At 45.3% G+C, this 19,228-nt stretch overlaps 1 protein-coding gene across 2 annotated transcripts in view; it reads left to right on the top strand.

The window, feature by feature from the left end:
• ROCK2 (Rho associated coiled-coil containing protein kinase 2) overlaps nt 1-19,228 on the top strand; it is a 147,590-nt gene that overhangs the window by 31,995 nt on the left and 96,367 nt on the right. The gene's annotated exons all lie outside the window — the stretch shown is intronic.

Genomic DNA, 19,228 nt, shown 5'->3' on the forward strand with positions numbered 1-19,228 from the left:
TTGGTAGTGCGTTCCAGAGGACCGGTGCTGCTCTGGAGAAGTCTTGGAGGCGGGAGTGAGAAGTTCGAATTAGAGGGGTGTGCAGTCTAGTTTCGTTTGCCGAGCGGAGAGCCCGGGCTGGGTGATGGATTGAGATGAGGGAGGCGATATAGGGGGGCGCTGCACTGTGGAGGGCTTTGTGGATGAAGGTAATAAGTTTAAATTGAATTCTGTATTTAACTGGCAGCCAGTGCAGTGACTGGCACAGGGCAGAGGCATCTGAGTAGCGGCTGGACAGTAATATGAGCCTGGCTGCCGCATTCAGGATGGATTGTAGAGGGTAGAGTCTGGTGCAGGGGAGGCCGACCAGCAAGGAGTTGCAATAGTCGAGCCGTGAGTGGATGAGGGCAACAACAAGCGTTTTCAGCGTGTCTATGGTGAGAAAGGAGCGGATTCTTGAGATGTTCTTTAGGTGCAGCCGACATGTTCGGGCCACTGACTGGATGTAGGGAGTAAATGAGAGATCTGAGTCGAATATGACCCCAAGGCAGCGGGCATGTTGTCTAGGAGTTATGGTGACGCCACACACTGAGATGGAGATGTCAGGAGGAGGTCGGTTTGTGGAAGGAGGAAACACCAGTAAGTCAGTTTTAGAGAGGTTTAGTTTTAGGTAGAGAGAGGACATGGTGTTAGAGACAGCAGACAGACAGTTGGTGATGTTTTGGAGGAAAGGTGCAGAGATGTCACGGGAAGAGGTGTATAACTGGGTGTCATCAGCATAGAGGTGGTAATGGAGGCCAAAGCTCCTGATGGTTTGTCCAACAGGGGCTGTGTAGATAGAGAAAAGGAGGGGGCCAAGGACCGAGCCTTGGGGGACCCCAACAGCAAGGGGAAGAGAAGGAGAGGTAGAGCCAGCAAAGGAGACACTGAAAAAGCGGTCAGATAGGTAGGAGGAGAACCAGGAGAGAGCAGTGTCCTTTAGGCCGATGGAGCGAAGCATACTGAGGAGGAGTTTGTGGTCAACTGTGTCAAATGCTGCAGAGAGATCGAGGAGGATCAGTAGGGAGTAGTCACCCCTCGATTTGGCTGACAGTAGGTCGTTTGATACCCTTGTAAGGGCAGTTTCTGTGGAGTGTTGGGGTCGGAAGCCAGACTGTAGGGGGTCGAGGAGAGAGTTCTCTGATAGATAGCTTACAAGGCGGGAGTAAACCAGCCGTTCTAGTAATTTGGAGATGAAGGGGAGGTTTGAGATGGGTCGGTAATTGGCAACGTCAGTTGCGTCAAGAGTCGGCTTCTTTAGCAATGGGGATATGATGGCATGTTTGAAAGAAGAGGGAAAGATGCCAGAGGCCAGAGAGAGGTTGAATATAGTGGTGAGATGCGAGATGACCACTGGGGAGAGGGATCGGAGGAGGTGTGAGGGGAGAGGGTCGCTAGCGCAGGTGGTGGGGCGAGCAGAGAAGAGCAGTTTGGAGACTTCTTCCTCTGTTGCTGGTCTGAGTACAGACAGTGAGCAGGAGCTAGCTGCAGTGCTGACAAGACTAAGGTCAGGGCTAGTCTGGGGTTGGGAGGTTATTTCTTGACGGATGTCATCAATTTTCTTTTTGAAGTAGGCAGCCAGTTCAACAGCACTGAGATCCGTCACCGGGGGCTGCGGTTTAGGGCTGAGAAGGGAGTGAAAAGTATCAAAGAGCTGTTTAGGGTTGTGCGATAGTGAGGAGACGAGAGAGGTAAAGTAGACTTGTTTGGCGTGGTGGAGGGCGAAGTTGTAGGTTTTGAGCATGAATTTGTAGTGGAGAAAGTCTGCAGACGTTTGCGACTTCCTCCACAGCCGTTCGGCACTTCTAGAGCACCGCCGGATGAAGCGCGTTTGAGGTGTGAGCCAGGGTTGCCGTGGTCTACATCGGATGGCTCGGGTCCTGGGGGGCGCCGCTTCTTCCAGGGCATGTTTGAGAGCGGTGTTGTAGTGAGCGGCGGCCAGGTTGGGGCAGGAGAGGAGAGAGATGGGGGACAGAGAGGACTGTAGGGATTCAGCAAAGTCTTGTGTGTGGATGGCCTCTAAGTTCCTGTAGGTACGATAGGTAGGTGGGTGTGGAGAGATGTTAGGGAGTGTGACAGAGAAAGAGAGGATGTTATGATCTGAGAGTGGGAGAGGGGAGTTAGTGAAGTTGGAAGCAGAGCAAAGCCGGAGGAAGACCAGATCCAGAGTATTGCCATCCCTGTGAGTGGGAGAGGCTGTGAGTTGAGAGAGACCAAGGGAGGAGGTGAGCGAAAGAAGCTGAGAGGCAGATGGGGAGATGGGGTCATTAGTGGGGATGTTAAAATCGCCTAAGATGAGGGTTGGGATTTCGCAGGATAGGAAGTGGGGGAGCCAGGCAGCAAAGTGGTCCAAAAACAGGCGAGCAGCACCTGGGGGGCGATAGATGACTGCTACTCGCATGGACAGCGGGCGGAAAAGCCGTAGCATATGTACCTCAAATGAAGGAAAAGTGAGTGAGGGTACAGGGGGGATGACCTGGTAGGTACATTTCGGGGAGAGAAGAGCACCTACTCCTCCGCCACGCCTGTCGTCTGGTCTCGGGGTATGGGAGAACTGCAGGCCATTGTAGGACAGTGCAGCAGGGGAAGCCGTGTCAGACTGTTGTATCCACGTTTCTGTGAGAGCGAGCAGATTAAAAGAATGGGCAGTAAAATAGTCGTGGATGGTGGGGAGTTTGTTACATGCTGACTGGCAGTTCCAGAGGGCACATTGAAAGGAGTTGGGGGAGGGTATGCATGGGCTAGCAGTGGGGCTTGAGGGGTGTCCTAGTGAGTCAGGTAGGGGGTAATAGTTAAGAGCAGTGGAGGGAGGGCCAGGATTGGGAGAGATATCCCCAGCTGCTAGTAGCAGCAAAATAGCAAGCGTGAGCAGATGATTAGGAGATTTGTGGGGGTGGCAGTAATGTTTGTTAGTGGTATTAGGGGGTGTGAGGCTTAGTAAGAAAGTATAGAGTGCGTGCGGGCTGTGCATAGGGGAGGACAGGAGAGAGGGGCTGATGTGAATAGTGTGCCCCGGTTGGGGGCACTTGGAAGAAGTTCTGAGACTGAGAGCAAGGATTAGAAGAGAGGTGAAAGCATTTGCAAGAGCTTTGAAACGAGAGGAATTAAAGCAGAGTTTGTGGCGTACCTGTCTCTTGCCCTGTTGAACTGCCATGTTAAACTGCATGGAAGTCACACTTAATCACGGGCCCACTTCGTCACAGGGACCACATGCGTCCACTGCCACATGCGTGTCAGTGAAGGGATTCTACTTTTAAAGCCAAGCTACAGCCAACACCTGGGAGGGACTAGTTCAATTTAGGTTCGTTAAGCGACTGGCTAGTGACCCACCCAGAGGTTTTATGGCTCGCTTACATAAATAAACACCTCCACACTTATGCAGGATGATTAAAAAATAAAATAAATCTTATTTGTATAGCGCCAACTTCTTCCGCAGGTAATTTATTTATTACCCCCCAACAAGCTGGGTTCTCATTTTACCGACCTCGGAAGGATGGAAGGCTGAGTCAACCTTGCGGCAGCTAGCTGAACCATGCAGGGATTGAACTCCCAACCGTCAGGTTATGAGCTCCCGTGTGAAAGTATGATTGCTCAATGGATGGAGGCGGAGTGAGCCGTAGATCGCTCTGGCTGCCAGCCTCTATTCGCAGTAAATGGGCAGTCGTTCATACATAACAGTTTATTAAAAAAACAAAAACTTTTTGTTAGGGGTATCCAGAGATAAAAAAAATTTTTTTCCCAGGGGTTCCACATGGTTGGCAAACACTGGTCTAGAATTTAGCGCAGCTACTGTTGGTTTAACCAGCATATTCTGCAGGGACAGGCGCACAGGTACAGGTTTATAAATTTACTTGTAGTTGAAAATTCCAACAAGACAGCCCAAAATTATAGTCGAAATCTCCAACACAGGAGGCACAAAGTCCTCCCCCTCTGTGAGCCAGTACAAGCAGCTGCTCCGGCGGTCCTGGCCTCTTTATTTGAATGTCCGTTGCTTAATTCTACATTCCCCATACAGCATCTTGCTCCAGCGCTGACCACCGACTTCTTCTTTCTGGGGCAGACTACTTAAAGGGGTTGTCCCGCGAAAGCAAGTGGGGTTAAGCACTTCTGTATGGCCATATTAATGCACTTTGTAATGTACATCGTGCATTAATTATGAGCCATACAGAAGTTATTCACTTACCTGCTCCGTTGCTAGCGTCCTCGTCTCCATGGTGCCGTCTAATTTCAGCGTCTAATCGCCCGATTAGACGCGCTTGCGCAGTCCGGTCTTCTCCCTGGTGAATGGGGCCGCTCGTGCCGGAGAGCTGGTCCTCGTAGCTCCGCTCCGTCACGTGTGCCGATTCCAGCCAATCAGGAGGCTGGAATCGGCAATGGACCGCACAGAGCCCACGGTGCACCATGGGAGAAGACCCGCGGTGCATTGTGGGTGAAGATCCCGGCGGCCATCTTCGCAAGGTAAGTAAGAAGTCGCCGCAGTGCGGGGATTCGGGTAAGTACTAAACGGGTTTTTTTTTTAAACACATGCATTGGGTTTGTCTCGCGCCGAACGGGGGGCCTATTGAAAAAAAAACAAAACCCCGTTTTGGCGCGGGACAACCCCTTTAAGGCTATGTTCACACCTGAGTCCAGGGTTCCATTTTCTTGCTCCATTATGGAAGCGGGAAAGGGAAATCGTCTGGCTGAACAGATCTGTCTTATGTTGGAACCGAACGACACCGAAAGGACCCCATTGACTATAATGATGTCCATTTCGGTCTCTTGCTAAAGTATCCAGCGGTTTATATAAGTATAATCGTTCTATGTAACAGGACTCGAACTATCTGATTGGTGGAAATCCGACTAATGATAATGAGATCGGGGGTTCCTAAAGGTCACTGTTTAAATGGAACAGTAGTTCGCATGTAGGACCAATGCTCCATTCATTTGCGGACCTTTGGGAATCGCCATTCTAATGATCAGTGGTTGGATACCCACCAATTGAATATTTATCCCCTATGCTATGGATCAGGGTTAAAGATGTGTTCTGTCTGTATGTCTTTCGTAGCCAAGATGGGAATCTGCGGAACCTATAGAAAAGGAGCGGATGCTTAATGTAGCACTGTTGAAGTGAATGGAGGCTATAGTGCGCTATGTTTCCGTAGCACGCTGTTGTACGCGGTTTCCGTAGCTCACCTTCACTTCAATGAGCGCTACAGAAATGGCACTTCCGTAAGTGCTTGGCTCTTGAACAGAGTGGCCAGATTTTCCAGTCTTGGCCATGAAGAAGTCAAGATGGGAATATCCCTTAACGACTTTTCATGCAAAAACTTTTTTAAGGCTGTATTGACATCGGCATCTGGAGCACGATTTTTGGAGCCTCTGTCGCCGACTCAATCAAATGTGACTGGAAGAATATCGCTGCGTTACTAGTTAATGAGAACCATCGTATGACCTTGTTTAGATGTGAACCAAACCGAAGGGCAAGATGGATCCATCAACATTCATGGTTTGTGAACCCCCAAGTTGACTTACGTTTGGCCGGTTCCCATTTTTAGAGGAAAGTATAGCACAGCGTGCTACTGCTGTACTATTTGTCGAATGCACAAGAACCCTGATGGGAAAAATGGGGATAAAGCTGTTTTTTATAAAGCTTAGGCCTACATCTTATATCGCCGTGTGATATCTGATGTCGCAATCCAATCCGTAAAAAACAAACAAAAAAAAAACACTAGCACATTATTCCTTTTCAGTTTATTTTAAGAAAATACAATGTGTACTCTTTCTCCTGAGCGCTCACAATTGTACTTGGAGCGGCGCCATATTTACAGAAATCTGCCAAGCAGTCACACACATCCTCTGTGATGTCGGAGCGCTCCGTATTCATCATGGAAATTGTCGTGGGGCGTTCGCTGTGTTTACAAACAGGTGGTTGGGCAAGTGTTGCACTTGTTCCAATGACTTTCCAACCCCCCAAAATGACTAGTAAGTACCCGTCCTGGCCTTTTTTTGGCCGGTACATCGTCTGCTCAGCCCTTTCTTGCTAACCCAGCTTTCCTTGAAAAGTAATGTAGAGGTACTGACTGTTTTTTCCCACGCTCCAAAAATGTAATAATAATTTAGTTGGCCCTAATGTGTGTGCCTATGGGGACCTTTACACGAGACGTTCAGTGAATGGGGGCACAATGTACTGGAGATCTCATCTGGTCTCATCCCTCCTCGATTCACTGTGAACAGGCAGACACTCAAAGATGAGTGACTGCCTGTTTATGCTGAGCAAGAATTTACTCACTCATTGCTTCACTTCATGTCACTAAGTGACAAATGAACGATTTTTAACATTTTTATTTTTTTTCTGCCACAATTTTTGGCATGGACATTAGAGATGAGCGAGCGTACTCTGTTGGGGTGTTTTTGCACTCAAGCACCGCTTTTTCCGAGTAACTGACTACTTGGACGAAAAGATTCGGGGGGCAGGGGTAGCAGTGGGGAACAGGGGGGAGCTCTCTCTCTCTTGCCCCCCACTCCCCTCTGCAACCCCCCACTCACCCCCGGCGCCCCCCGAATCTTTTCGTCCGAGTAGTCAGTTACTCGGAAAAAGTGGTGCTCCAGTGCAAAAACACCTGAACCGAGTACGCTCGCTCATCTCTTAAGGACATGCATGTGGAATTTGCCTTGTGGAAAATCACCTTTGGTATACAGTGGCGTACATTGGCATTAAATACTCCTGGTGCATAGCTTTCTAGTGAAAGGCTTGAATGCAATTTTTGAAGAGTATTATTTAGTCACCAGAGTGACGCAGAGTGTTGAAGCAACAGAAATGCAGTCCTAAGCTCCCGCTCACGACCTGAAGGTTGAGGTTTCAATCCCCAGGTTGTTTTCGGTAGCCGGCTAAAGGTTGTCTTAGCCTTCCATTATTCCAAGGTCGGTAAAATGAGTACCCAGCTTGCTGGGGGGGTTAAAGATGGCTTGGGAAGGCAATGGCAAGCACAGTCTGCCAAGAAAATAATGGACAGAGTCAGTCATGTGCTTGCACCAGGGGACTTTACCTTAACCTTTCACCTATCATCTGGTCTTCAAACCACTTTCCGCGGACACCTTTTTTTTTTTTTGTTAGATCTTAGCCTTATGGCTACCGTTTCTATATTAGGGGAAAACCTGGTGATGCCACCTACGAGACTGTTCTCGGCAAGCATATTTGTTGTCATCTACTCTTGACATCTCTCTGGGACGTCTATATTAACTTGGGATTTATTTTTTATTTTAGCGAAAGTGCTTTTTTTAGGCCTCGTCTTTATTTTTGCATCTTGAGAATTTGATTCTTTAATACCATATAGTCCTAAATGGAATGACTGGTGTGCAAAGGCTTGTATGCTTTAAATAGAGGGCTAGATTAAATCTGGCCCATCTGAAAATAGCTTTTCATGGAAATGTATTTTAATGATGTGACAAATTTATTGGTCTTGGAACTTTTCGTAGGAAGAAAATAGATTGCGTAGTAACCCAGACTCCACCTATAGTCATTTTAGTCCTGCCGCCACTTTCTCTTGTACTCCGTTGCGCCAGGTCCTTCAGAGTGGGAGGGGCTCTTTGCAGAATCGGTTTGTTCTGACTAATAGAGGGTGGAGCTTCTGAGTGGGGATCATTCTGTGACTGTCATATGGCCTGATGGGTAACTCAGCCTTTCATGATTGGAGAAAGTTAAAATCTATACACATTCACGTCCAAAACTGTGGCAAAACTTATGCTGCAGTGTGATTGCTAGTTCTGGATGCACATGCCGGATTTTTAATGCAGAACATCTTCTCCTCACACTGCCTGCAATAAATCTTGTGTATGTTGACCTCAAAGTACAGCTTGTCCCTCAGACAGTCCCTTGTTTTCTCCCCTGTCATAGAGTGAAAAGTCAAGTTAAGAGGAAAGCAAAACGTGGAATAAAACCAAAATATTTCCTCTCACTCTGTAGGACATCCCGGAGGACCGCTTACATTTTTCCCATGGATCTGAATGGACTTGACACTAGTATTTTCTTTTTCTTTTTGCTTATTTTGGTCTCCGCCCCCTCAGTGCTTTTTAAGGGCTATAAAATTATATACAGTATAGAATTTTTTTTTTTTTTTTAACCTTTACATTACCCCCTATAAAAGATTCCCTAGCAGCCTGCTACTTCATCTTCTTTTACTTCCAATGCTGCACATGCTGTTTGTAACTTCTATCATTGCAATTTTTTTCCAGATGTGCCACAGATTTCACCGATTTACTGTACAAAGGGCAAAAAGGGGTGTCGTCTCTCCTTAAGGAGAGCACCCAAAAAGTGTGTGGAGGCACCTAGGGGGTGAGTGGGTCAGGGGGGCATTGTCTCTCCCCAAGGACAGCACCCAAAAGGGGTGTGAGAAGACACCTCAGAGGTGAGTGAGGAGACTTATACGACCATGCATGCTCCTCTGGGTAATTTATGCAAATAAGGAAGATGGAACAATAACTCTGCAGCGCCACCTATTGGATGGCAGCATTCCTTCAAATCAATGTCAGACCCTTTATACAAGTCTTTATAACACTGATTGGGAATAGGTGAAATGTGGAAAGACTTTGCAGCAGTTTTTAGGCCATTTCAGCAGTGGAACATGTTATATCTTCTTGACCTAATGCTCTGCTGAGGACATCCGTCTTTAAGGGTGCTACCAAGGATCAGCAGCAGATGTAACTATTACAAAATTTTCAAAAAGTTGAGTAAAGTTTGTTCAGACTTCGCTTGAGACAAACTTTTAGGAATCTTTCGGTGACTATAGAAGTAGATATTCTGGTATGAATATATCTTAATTCTTCCTAGTATTTTATCATAGTGATTGACCACTGAGAAGAACCAAGCATGTCTAATAAAGTTTTTGACCAGTGCTCCAAAAAATTTGGCCAATATTAGTCTTGCTCTGCTCTTACAGTTACCCTCCAGTCAGGAGCTCAAAATTTGATACATAAGCCAGCACCTTCAGGGAATGATTACCTGCTATATATATTTCCTTGTGTTTCTCGGCTGCTTTCTAGCCCCTTTATACACAGCTGTGATCTGTGACTAATTTAGTGACAGTGTCTAATCAGAGTCTGGGACACACCTCCTTTTTCATCATTTGTTCAGGGAGACACACCCCCTGCTTCCTCTGCAGTCTGAACCAATGATGAGTCAGGGTGTGTGTCCCAGACTACAGATTAGGCACTAGCTAAATTATAGTTACAGATCACCGCTCTGTCATAATAGAGAAGAGCTAAAAAATCAGCCACGCAAGATCGGAGGAAAAATAAATGACCGGTAATCATTCTTGTAGGTACTGATTTCTGTATCAAATTTGAGTTCCTGATTGGAGGGTCACTTTAAGTTACCTTTGTGTTTAGTAGAATTACTTTCTCGTCTTTTTACCCGCTGATCTAGGAAGCAAATACACCTAAAAGTTTGTTATTGACACCTGTTTGGTCGTCTTTTGTTATCTATTGTAGCTCTTCTTTTCGAGCCAGCAAGTATTTTAGTTTCTTAGATCTGTCGAGGTCTCCTTGAGGGTCCCATTGTGACGTACGTTAAGAATACTGCGTCAAATGTCTCGCTGTATGAGAAAAGCCTGGACGGGTCTGTCCCAGCATGGGATGCATTCCTATCATTCTTAGCATTTTGAGAGCGACAAGTTAAAGACTAGGGACTCTCATCAGCTGCATTCCCAGTTTCAGGTCACTAGAAGACACTTCTGGCCCAGTGTCCTCCAGCCTTAGAGGACCCCAGAGATGCATTCCAGCTCCCCCTGCAATGTCACCAATGAACCGGACTCCAAAGTGTATTGCACATTTTATAGGCATGCTTAAAGACTTTTTTAGTCTTTTGGTAATATGCAGCTCATGTATGGTCATGTACACCATCTGTACTAGTGAAGTGACTCGATCTTTACAAGAAAGTCCTCTCCGGTCAGTGAGCCTCCGATGTGACCCATTGCCGAATGTGGTAACCACTTTCCTGGTTGTCCTCTGACTCTTGATTGATTTCAATTTGTAAATTATGGCACTGCTATATTTTAAGTGAAGCTTTGGATAGATTTGATTGGAAGTTGTAGTTTTTTGTTTCTCGGGTTTTCGAGGAATCTTCCCGACCTGAACAGATTTCCTTCATAGATCAGGGAAACCTAAGATGGATGAAGCCACAAATACAGGAGGAGAAGGCAGGGTCTATGTATCTAGAAGAGGCTTGGATGACGCTGACAGAATATTAGCCCCATAAGGACATGTTCAGATGATGGATTTTTCAGACTACCGATACGGATTTGAAAGAAAATCCACAGCAGAAAGCCAAGGTTAACCCTTCGACTTCTACTATGGATTTGCAGATTGCACTGGTGCGATCTGTTTGCTTACTTGTGAGTTGTACATCTTCCCGTTCATATTAACAATTGACTGTCCCCATAAAGCCAATCATCTGCCATGTGTGAATGAGCAGTGATCCATATGCTTTTTCGATCAGTGCAGTAGGCCAGTTCGCGGCCTGTGTAAATGGACCTTATGGGTCCTTTTGCGAAAAGCGCTGATGTTATTCTCACACTGGCAGATGATCGTTAAAGGGCTTGTCTGGGACTTTTACTATTGATGACTGATCTTCAGGATGGCTCATCAATAGTTGATTGGCAGTAATCCACCATTTGGAATCCCTGCCTAACAGCTCATCGACAGGCCAGTTGTCAGGGCGGACAGCGCTGGAAGTAGATAGCGCTGTGAACATTACAATGGCCTGGGTTGGTATTGCAGACGTTAAATTCAATGGGAGCTGTTATGGATCAAACTGGGCCACCGCAATATGGACAGAGCTATCTGCTTCCAGGGCTGACTGTGGGCCTGATGATCGGCGGGGATCCTGAGTGACTGAGTCCTGTCGATCAACTATTTATGACTTATCCTGTCTCAGAAACAGGGCTGCGGAGTTGGAGTTCCCATTTTGGTGGAGTTGGAGTTAGTAGAAATGTACAGCTTCCAACTCCTGTGTGTGTGTGTGTGTGTGTGTGTGTGTGTGTGTGTGTACACTGTGAAGTAAAATGAAAGCTGCGCTATGACTGGTTACTATGGGCAACAAAGACTGATTTCCTTTTAGACATCTTTTATAGAAGTGGGGTGACAGCCTACTTTCCCGTGGTCCACCCTCTATTAGACATCATTAGTAAATGAGGGCCAGTATTTTATATTTTACTGTCCTAAGCTCTCGCTCACGACCTGAAGGTTGCAAGTTCAATCCCCGCTTGGTTCAGGTAGCCGGCACAAGGGTGAAAGATCCTTCCATCCTTCCGAGATGTGTAAAATTGATTACTGATCTTGGTGTGGGGTAATATATAAATTACCTGAAAGCGCTGCGGAATAAGTTGGCGCTCTACAAACAACAAGATTTATTTGTTTGGTTTTATTTAAATAGTGGAAACCATACCAGTAATGCAAATTTTGATGTGCTTTTGAATTTCTTAACCTTTTTAGGGGTTAATTTTCTGAGTGGTGTAGGTGGACGTGAGAGTGCTAAGGAGCCTCCTGGGGATGGCGGCGCGGGCCTGCTTTCTCTCAGTCACCTTATTGTTGTATGTCTGTACAGGCATCTCTTGTCTTTGAAGCGGAGGCTCGACTCGGTGAAAGGCTTTTTCTTAGCTGCTTGTGGTGACGCTTCAAATAAACTAGTCTCTGAGGAAAGTGCAGCGATACCAGCGCCTCAGGTTAACGCGGCGGATTATCTACCACATGTTTATAATAACACGCTCATGTATCGGGACAAACAACACTCTCTTCCCTGTACATATGCGGTTCTTTGAGCCCGTGTGCTGCACAAACAATGCGCCGTTTTAGTAGCGGGTTCCCCAGGAGACCTCTAACACCAAAGTCTATGAACTATCTGCTCAATATTGGTGTGGGTTTTGTACAGTGAAAGTCCCCAATCCCAAATATGCCTCTATGACTCCCCTCTTCCTTTTAGGATTCTCAGGATATACACTAAACGGCCACTTCATTAGAGCCCCCCCAAATCTAGCAGCACCTTGGACCTCCGAACTGCAGTAATTCATCATGGCATCATCCATCCATAGAAATCAGAAGACCCTAGGTGCACCAAGGAAATATCTTACACCATTACTCCCCCACCTCAACTGTTGACAGGAAGGGTTCATCTATTCATGTTGATTGCGCCAAATTCCGACCCTCCCGTCAGCATGGTGCAACCGGATCCTGGATTCATCTGCATAGGCGATATTTGTCCATTGCTCTGTGAACCACTTTTAGTGCTCTTTTACCCATCTTTCCACTGGTGCTGGAATTGTTGCCCACTGTTATAGGTCATCTGTGCTAAAGAGCAACAACTTGTGTGTTCGGACACCTTAGTTGAAGCACCAGCGTTGTATTTGACTGCAGATTGCTTGACTGTGCAGTGCCCATTTGCCAAATCAATTCTTGACATCCTCCTTTGACCCCTTTCGTTGATGAATTGTTTACATCTACAGGATCCACTTTCGCTGGTTGTTTTTCTTCAATCACAGAAGTCTTTGTATATTATCCACACGGTTGAAGCGAGTGAACCCCATGAGGTTGTCCGTTTTTAAAAATGCTGACCCCGACTAGTCTAGCACCAATGACCAGCTCTTGTTTGATGTCACTTAGATTGAAACTGATTCATGGAAAAACCCGCTCTCTTGATTTTGTGCTGCACTCCGGCCTCACCGGCCTCATTACCATACAGGGGAACTCCAATGGTGAAGGGGCAGGGGTCTCCAAATAAAGTGGCCATTCAGTGTATATGTGTGTGGGTGGGAATCAAAAGGTCATTTTATTCATGCATTAAAAATGTTTTTAGGACCAGACTTCTGTTGATGAATTTATTATGTCTTTATGATGGTCGGACCTTTTTGTTTTCGAGACGTAGAGCTCCAAGTTCCCATCAAAGATAGTTGAATTAAGTGATTCTTAGGAATTATTTAGCATTTATGGCCTAGGCTTGGGATAAAGGTCCGTTTACACCAAACTATTTTCTTGTCAGGAATATTGGGGATACAGGATACAGTGGTAGTAGCTGTCACTAGGAGGCGACATAAAGCTTGAACAAAAGTTGGCTCCTCCCGTCAACTATTCCCCTTCTTGCTGTGCCCCGTTTTAGCTTTATGTCAAAAGGAGGACAGACATGACTCGCATGGCTGCGAAAACAATTTTTTATTCCTCTCAAGACGCATGTTTATATTTTTAGGGGAGTGGGAAACAAGCATCCGTGTAGCCCACATGTTCTCCCCACTCATAAAGATGACTGTGGCACAGCTGCCCAGGCGAGCTGCCCTTCGGCCACCGTGTAGTCAGTGGGGTCTTCGCTCGTGTAGTCTGTTTATACAGGCAGATACATTGTTGGCTCATACAAGTGAGAAATTGTTCAGTCATTCACATTCGCTATGTAAGTGAATGAGAACGACTGAATGGGTGCTGCTTAAATTTAATGATAATTGAACGAGTCAGCGATGATTTTTATGTCTGCATAAAATGGAACGACGAACGAAATGTGAGTAATTATTGATCGGTTGTTGGCGAGTGTTTATAGTCAAGAAGTACCCTTCACTCGTTAAAACGATAATCGTTGCGTCTAAAAGGGCTTTAAGCCATCAGTATTGGAATGAAGGAGAGGATCCAACAGCAACCCTGAAAATCAGTGGCAGCAAAATGTATGGAGCAGTGGCTGGCAAACAAAGAATAGGCGGTAATGCTTGCTGATTGATGGAGTTGCTGTGAGTTGAACCCCAACCGATTTGATATTTGGTGGCCCATTTTTATTTTTTTGCATTTTAATGATTCCAGTTGGACAATTGTTTTGTGTGGTTTTAACAGAGACACGTAATTTTTAATCGTTAGACACACTCATTAAAATCTACATGGCTGGAAGATATACGATGTGATATAAGCCGGTACACTGTAACAACAAGGTCTCTTCACATTAGGAGGAGGCCATGCAAACTAAGTGTTAATCTTGCATTGTTGTTAGTGTTTTTGCAGCGGGGCTGCTAGGGAATATTTCTTGTTCCTTGATTTATGGACTCTACGTTCATAGGGCAAATAAGTAAAAGTCTGAAATAAAAAGGATTAACGTGAACCTTTCCTCCTGTCCTGGGGTTACTTGACGTCTTAGACTAAGGTAGTATTGACTCACGAGATTTAATGAGAAACCTGGGGTGATAATGAGTGGCCCGAGGAAGTGTTTGACTGAATGGAACAGTTATAAGCCGGGACGGTTCTGGCTCGAAACCAATCTGCCATCGAAAGAATGTGACCAAACGTGAAATAGCAGCATTAAGCGCGGTGTGCGCCTGCAGTTTATGGATGTGTTATGTTCTCACTTTAGAGTTTGTAAATTTGGGTGAACACCACCTTCCATATGCGCATGTTACAGGATGTTTGACTTTGCTTTTATCGATGGTGACTTTTACTTATAGCTTTGCAATCAATGGGACTTTAACGGGGTTGTCCAGCTGTAAACCATTGATGGCCTATCCTCAGGACGGGTCATCAAGAGTAGATCAGCTGGAGTCTGTCACCTGGCACTCCCATCAATCAGCTGTTTTCCGAGTCGGCATGCCTGTGCACTGAGCTGCTTTCTGCAGCAAGCAGAAAGACAGCTCCATTGTTACTGCAGTGGTCGGACTTGGAATTGCAGGCTCAATTCCCATTCATTTCAATGGAAACTTTGCCTGCAATACCAAGCCTGGCCACTGCTGTAAGAATGGAGCTGTCTGATTCCTCACAAATCAGTCCAGCACATAGTCATGCCGGCCTGGCAAACAGCTGATCCCGATTCTGATGGGTCTACTATTGTTATATGACCTGAGGATAGGCCACTAATAGTTTACAACTTGCCAACCTTTTTAAATGTGCATGGGTGAAGGGTAGGGCTGTATGGCTAACTTATTTTAGCAGTTAGTGATGTTCCGTAGGTGCCATCTTCAGGTAAGTCACAGGATTATTGGCTTCAGGTTCTCCCACAATATTTCTATAGGATTAAGGTCAGGACTTTGACTTGGCCGTTGCAAAACTTTAACTTTTATTCCTCTTTAGCCAATCTTTTGTAGAACGACTTGGGTGCTTTGGGTCGTTCTCTTGATGTTCAGCTCACAAACGGGTGTCCTGTAGAGATGAGCGAGCATACTCGCTAAGGCAAACTACTTGAGCGAGTGGTGCCTTATGCGAGTACCTGCCCGCTCGTCTCTAAAGATTCGGGTGACGGTGGGGAGCGGCGGGGGAGAGCAGGGAGGTGTGGGGGGGGGGGGGGAGGAGATCTCTCTCTCTCTCTCCTCCGCTCCTCCCTGCTCACTCCCGCAACTCACCGCTCTCCCCCGCCGTCACCTGAATCTTTAGAAACGAGCGGGCAGGTACACGCATAAGGCACTACTCGAGTAGTTTGCCTTAGCGAGAATGCTCGCTCATCTCTAGTGTCCTGGCATTTTCCTTTAGGATTTGCTCGTATAATTCCGGATTCATTGCTCCATTAATGATGCCAAGCTGTCCTGGCCCAGATGCAACAAAACAGGCCCAAACCATGATACTACCACAGATGGTATGAGGTTTTTATACTGTAATGCAGTGTTTTTCTCTCTCCAAACAGAACGCTTCTCATTTAAGCCAAAAAGCTCTATTTCGGTTTCCTCCATCCACAAACATTGTTCTATAAGCCTTCTGACTTGTCCAGCTGATCTTTAGCAAACTGCAAAAAGCAGCAATGTCCCCTCCAGAGATCAGTGGCTTTCCCCTTGCAGTCCTACCATGCACACCGTTGTTGTTCAGCATCCTCTTGATGGTGGACTCATGGCTAATGTGAGAAAGGCCTTTAGTTGCTGATTGGTTACCTTAGGATCCCTTGTGAGCTTGTGGACTACTATACACAATGATCTTTGTTGGCCGACCACTCCTGGCGAGGGTAATAATGGTCTTGAATTTCCTCCATTTGTACTCAATCTGTTTGATTGTGGAGTCCAAACTCGATGGTTTTGTAACCTTTTCCAGCCTGATGAGCATCAACAATTCTTTTGAGGGCCTTAGAAATCTTCTTTGTTCGTACCATGATACACTTCCACGGATGTGTTGTGAAGATCAGACTTTGATAGGTCCTTGTTCATAAAAAAAAAAATTTGCCCACTCACACACGATTTATCCATTGATTGAAAACCCATGACTAATGTTATCTTCAAATTAGCTGCTAATGCTAAAAGTTCACATACGTTTGCCACTCAGACTTGTGATATTGGATCATTTTCCTTAATAAGTAAGTGACCAAGTCTCATATTTTTAACTCATGTGTTTGATTTGGTTCTCTTTATTTTCAGGATTTCTGTGAAAATCTGATGAAGTTTTAGGTCAAATATAAGCAGCAATATGGGAAATTCTGAAGGGTTCGCAAACTTTCAAACACCACTGTATCTCGTAATAAGTTGCACAAGTTTTCTGTCGTTATATATATGAATTTTTCAGCTATTTGGAATATGTAGAAGGAATGCTTGACCAATCTGTCAAATAAGGTGAAGTTATGGGGATGCTATGCGTGGCAAATCCCACTTTTATTTTAGAGATTTGGAAACCACGTACAAGAAATATTTTTATGACAGCCTTTTGTGTCTTCTGAATGTATCCACCAGAGCTTGGATGAGTGGAAGCCATAATATTGGTCTGCAATAATGTTGGATAAATTGTGCAAGCCTATATTGTTGGGAGACCTGATGAGTACTAAGAGGACATCACATCATGACACCACCACCACTTTTTGCTTGATATGTTCATACGAAGGTGGATAGGTCCAAGGGGTCTTGTTGGGACTTTGACCTATTCTGGTTCCATCTTGATTAAACGCTTATATCCAGACCTGTAGTTGAAGTGAAATGGTCTTCTACTGTTCTAGGTCATGAGGCCAAGAACCAATAAATTGGGCTGCTTGAGATGACCTTGACATGAGATACGAGATATTTTGCCAGCCAATTTTGATATGGCCTTCCAAAAGTTTTGTCTATCTGCTAGAAGCATTTAGATTGTTTTAAGGTTCCTTCCAAATGATTTGAGTCATCCAACACATGTCTTGTTTAAGGTCATCTCATCTGTATAGACCAATCCCAAAAGGAAACTTTCCCAGAGTGAAAACTGAATGCCATTTGTCCAACCACTGAAATGTTGTTCTATTACTCAGCAGCCATCAAAGGCAACCATCTAATATATGGACCTGTGAATCCTCTAAAGCTGGAGACACTCTTGGCAAAGGCTCTCTGACCTCCTAGAGGGAGGCCCCAAGTGATAGATCTCCTTCTCTTAACATTGATGGACATAGTTTTGCCCATACATGCTCCGTGTGCAGTCACATGATTCGAGCATTATTGGAGTGATCTCTTTGTGAGTCCTGAGTGATAGATGTACCTAAATAATATAAAGTGTGTGCTCTACATTTAATAGATTTTGCTCAGCTTGTCATGTTAGTCTGATGTACCTTCTAGATAGGCAATGCATTGATTTTTTTTTTAACCCCCTTAGGGATGAGTTCCCCGGCCTGACCTTGGGTCATCTGAGTCAAACTCCAAGCATTATAGGTAATTGAATCCATGATGCTCAGAGTTTGGGTCAGGAGACCCGTGGTCAGGCCGGAGCACTTGTCGGTTTTGCAAACACATGAATGGGCCAAAATATTTTCGTGTGTTACTGGCCTTTCTACCATATTTGTCAGATTTTTGAGAGGACTCTTTTTAGTATTACTCGCCATCTTTAACGGTCCAATTGGTAAACTATTACGGGGTTAACAAAATATTGGATTTAACGGTGTTGTAGTTTGGACAGCAAAAACTGAACATTGATATGAAGAATTAAGGCCCATTTACACACACCAATTATCGCTCAAAATTCATTCAAACAACCTCAAATGTGCAATAATCGTTGAGTGTAAATGCTGCCATCATGCACTTTCATCTGAACGATGATTTTAAGGTGAGCTTAAAATCCATTGTTCAGCGGCAGAGAGATAAAGTATCTCTTAACAGACTGCATGCTGTCTTAGCTACTGGAGATGGGAGATTACATTGTATTCTGCCCAGATGAGAACAATGCAGCTGTGTGCAGAGCCCAGCCCACACACTGTGCTCTGCAAACAGCCCCAGGAGGCCCTTTTATATGTAAATGAAGATGATGGTGTTAATGGACATTAGTATCCATTAACATTTGATGCCAAATGATCTCTAAAACTTTCAATCATTTGAAAGATTATCTTTGAGTGTAAATGGGTCATTAGGCTTTGTTATGGCTTGGACAATTATAATCCTGCAGTTTCTATAAAGATGTGACCCATGTTCTAAGGTTTATTTCTTTTTTTTCCATCTTCTCTATTCAGTGGCCCATACATTGGAAAATGAGTGTTCTCTGTTTACACTGTAGATTTTCTGATAGAGACCTAGCTGAGGAGATGGTGGTTCTTGGGAAAACTTAAGGAAATAGTTTGCATTTTTTGGAACTGGATCATAAGGCAAGGCCGAGTATCTTGGAATACAATTATTGGAAGATTCTATGGGCTAAGTGTGGTGAAATAAAAACATGGCTGTTCTCCTGTGTATTAGTGTGTCTTGACTCTTACATGTCTGTCAAAGATTTAAAGTGAACCTGCCCCAAGATTAAGCATAGGATCTGCATGTGTGAGGCCGGCTTTACACGGGATCACACAGTGAATTCCGACTGTCAAGCCAGCTGGCGATCTCGCGCACCTGCGATTTTAGTATTGCGATGATCGCGGCGGCTCACTGTCTGTCATGCGCAGTACACTATGCTAGTCGCTGCACTGACTACCCATCCATTAGTGATCTAGATTCAAACTCCTTATCCTCACACACAAGACTCTCCTTGACACCACGCCACCATACATTGCTTCCCTCCTGTCCATACATCACCCAGTTTTCAGACTCCAATTCGCTGACATATTCAGATTAAACGCCCCTCTAATACAATCTCACATTCCCGCCTCCAAGACCTCTCTATACCTGCACCAATCCTCTGGAATGCACTACCCCAAAACATCCAGACAATCCCCGATGCACGGAACTTCATACGCGCCTGAAAACGCACCTCTTCAAAGAAGCATACCAAATCTCCTAAGTGTAATCCCCCACCCCATAACATTCCTTCTGCATTTTTTCCCACGATTTTGAGTGTCGTTTTTGAACACGTCACAGCGTTTGACAGCGCTTTG

This window comes from Eleutherodactylus coqui, chromosome 1 (genome assembly GCF_035609145.1).
Source record: "Eleutherodactylus coqui strain aEleCoq1 chromosome 1, aEleCoq1.hap1, whole genome shotgun sequence".
Lineage (NCBI taxonomy): Eukaryota > Metazoa > Chordata > Amphibia > Anura > Eleutherodactylidae > Eleutherodactylus > Eleutherodactylus coqui.